Source organism: Belonocnema kinseyi, chromosome 1, assembly GCF_010883055.1.
Source record: "Belonocnema kinseyi isolate 2016_QV_RU_SX_M_011 chromosome 1, B_treatae_v1, whole genome shotgun sequence".
Taxonomy (NCBI): Eukaryota; Metazoa; Arthropoda; class Insecta; order Hymenoptera; family Cynipidae; genus Belonocnema; species Belonocnema kinseyi.
Genome location: NC_046657.1, coordinates 89,562,125 through 89,565,972, shown reverse-complemented (window position 1 = coordinate 89,565,972; position 3,848 = coordinate 89,562,125).

Sequence of the window (3,848 nt, the reverse complement as noted above, 5' to 3'; positions counted from 1 at the left end):
AATATACTTAGAAAAGTTCAAGGATGTTCTATAGATATCCCAAGTTGTAGAAATTTCCGCCTTGAAAACAATTTTTTCACATCACTATTTGACTACCTATTAAAATATTCCAAAATCTTATAAAGTAATACAGCCGTGCATGAACTGGGTATTGCGGGAAATCCTAATTATGTCCCAACATATCCTGATTGATCCTAAGTTATTTTGAACCTTGTCCTAAGAAGCAAAAAAAGGATCTGAATCTTCTTAAATGTTTTGTTTGATTCGATTTTTATTTTTATGAATTGGTTCAAAATGATGTTCATCTGTCTCATGTGTGATTCACTTTATCTAGTGTTCCACTTGTTCCAATTTGAATGGAATCTTACATACATTTATTCAAATCCCCCTTTAAAATGTACATTTTCAGGTTTAGTATTTATTAATTTTAATTCATTGAATTATTTATTTCAGTAGCAAAGTGGGCATTTAAGTAACGAGGGTCAGCGAGTGGTCAGCCCAGGTTGGTTGTAAGCCTCGCACTTCTGTTTCGCCCCCGATAGCAGACGATGGTCTGGGCGAAGAATGAATATTCAACAGTAAACACCGTTAACGCTTGTAAAGCTGCTGGTGGAAAGCGAAGAGAAGTGAAGAGAAGAGAAAGCAAAGGGGAAGAGGGAGAGAATGATAGGCGTTTGAACAAGAATGAGCTCGTGACTTGTGCAGATATCACCTTGCTCCGGCTCGAGTGGGAACTTGTTTACGATATTACGTCTACGATACCAGTCAAATGACCAACGTCCACCCTTCTCTAATCTACTCTCTACGAGCTACGCCTCTTGACCAGATACAGCACGTTGGACAAGCAATTATAATAATAATTACCTCATTACGTTCACTTGCCTTGTCATTAAAGCACCCTACGGCAATTAATGTCGTAGTTCTGTTTCTGGTGAGTCCTTAAAAGTCCCTGCTATTGCTTTTTCGTCCCAAAAACCTTACAATAATTTTGTAATACAAACTTGGAATCTTCGATTTTGGGGGCTTGTATAGCGTGCGAGATGTAAACAATCCTGAACCTGTGCAAAAAAGCAGTTGTAATAATATTTTTGGTAACTTTTGATCTTGCGTACTTCCCATATGGATAAATTTAGTGACAGAATTAAGTCAGTTTGAGCGCAAATCTGACTTTGTCCGGTCCATCTAGTCCAGACGGTCTAATCGTTTCCCGTATTGGCGCCATTCAGACTTCCACAGTAGAGTCATTTTCTAATGTAAATCAAATATGGGTTTGCTGATTTTGTCTTTTTTCAGTCTAATTGGATCCAACTCTGGCGCTATTTAGACTTCCATATAATAAACAAATTTTATGATGTGGCGAAGGTATGTCATTCTGAAATCAGTACAATTATTTTTGTGATTTAATTCTGATAGACTGTTCAAGTTTAATATATCCTAGATAGGGAAATCAGTGTGAGATGAGAACTTATTAGTCGACACAAATCTATAAATACCTGCGAAAATGTGCACAGGTGACCACTGACCAAACTATCCAAATAATTGTTTTATTATTATTAACCCTTTCAATCACTGATGAAAAGTAGCAGTGTTAATGTAGTGGACTGCTAGGTCGGTCCAACAAATTACACTCTTTGAACTGACTGTGATTGGTCTTGTTTTGTTTTTCACTGGGAAGTTTGTAAAAACACCAAATTGAGACGCAGGTCTAACTCATACCACGTTCACGATTAATCGTAAATTCTAAGGTCAAAATTAATATTCCGCTACAAAGTTCTTTTAATTTCAATAATTAAGTATATCACAATCTTATTTATTTTGCATTTTTGGCATTATTGGGAAGTGAATAAGTGATTTTATAAAACAGATCGTCTGCTGGTGTTGTGTAAAGTGATTAGTCCTTCCAATATAGACCTCAGCAACACAATTCCTGCATCCTTCTAATTAGCATCACCTTAGTCCACCCAAATAATACCATATTAGCGATTAGACGATCAATGTCGGGGCCAATCGGAATCGCAAAACTTTTAAATACACTGAGAAACTTTGTACTGGAAAAATTACTAAATTAGGTTACAATCGAGGGACCAAGGCGATAATTTAAATAGTTTTAAACAATAATACAATATAATACATACAATAATACAATATAATACATACAATAATACAATATATTCCTACAGACTATTGTCTGTAGGAATATGAATTATACTATGACACTTTCTATTTTTTGTATATGGAGTAAGACAAATTCCGAAGATCGCTCTCGAATATTTAGTGAGTGACTCAGTAAGCGAGCCTAGCGTTGGACCGAGTGCAGCCGAGCGTAAACAATGTCAGCCGAACAACGCTTTACTGAAATTCCTTAAATTTATCAATCACTCAATTTGGTTTGATGCAAAGATCCCTATTACAATAAATTAGGATGATTCGAAAAGTTACAATTGAAAAACCAATTTTCCACAGAGAGCCAAACATTATTTTTAAACCTCGAAATTAGGATATTTGATTACGTTAAGATATAGTGCTTAGAATTTTACAAATGGCATCACTGTGAACACTTAATGAATAATTTAATGGAAATTAATTTTAGTGCTAGCATTTACTTCATAAGGGCGATAAATTTCTAGATCCCTTTCTCTAGTTTAGCAGGATGGAATATCGCCGTGCTGCCACGTTGGAGACCCGTGTTCGATTCCTACCAGCTTTATTTTAATCACATTTTTCTGTTTCAGCTTGTAATATAATATCCCTGCATGTATATAATGATGTATAAACTGTGTGTGTGTGTGTGTAATCATGTGTACTGTACAATTGCCATTTAAATAAATATAATAGTGCAAAAGGGTTCAACATCCCATAATAAATAAGTCTGCATTTACGTCGTATGCTTCAACCCTTTTTTTAAATAAATGTAACATTTTCCAATTTTATTCCAATGAATTTTGTGGTTCGACATGTAGTTACTAGTTACTACTCAAATTAATAAACTTTACAAAAGTTCCGCTAAGTCCCTTACTTTTGTTGAACAAATCTATAGTTTTCTATCGACCCTGATGTAGACTTCAAAAATTGTAAACCAACACTATTTGGTCTAAATTACTGGGTATTCAGTAAGTCTAGGTGAGTGGTTTTTGGGTTTAAAATTAGTGAAATAAAGTGAGAATATTTAAAATTGAATATCGCGAGGATTTTTAAATTTATAAAGGACATTTTTTCTGTGAAAATAGATGCAGCCGTCTGACATAACCTATATTAAAAAAATATTTACGTCAGATAAACTTGATTTATTTTTCAGATAAATTTTATCTTTTTTCAGATAAATTTTATCTTTCGTAAGATAAACGTAATGCAACGTGTTTATCTTTTTGAAAGATAAAATTTGTTCCTGAGGCTTACCGTTTGCGATTTCACGATACATCACAATACAAAATGTAATGTGAAATTACAATTTTGGTATTGTGAGGTGAAATTAGAATACACGTATTGTGAATTAAAGGCTTAGTGTATCCCTCTCTGCGACGCAACGCCATATTAAATGTATCAGCTGAAAGTATGCTTTTTATTTTGTGCAATATAGGAGTACATTAATTTTATCAAAAATCAGGCAAAAGGTAAGCTCATATTAAAGCCTCTTATTAAATCTACGGTTTTCGCAGAATATAGTCTTCCTTCACAAACAGAATAAAAAATTTTAATTTAGGGAAATATGTCTTTCATCTAATAGCAAAAACTGAAGTTGGTACTTCTTTTTTTCTAATGTGTCCCCTAAGGGTTTACATTTTTCTTACACCTTCTTTATTCCTTTACACACCCTCCACACACTTACTTGGTGGTGGAAGGGGGACCTA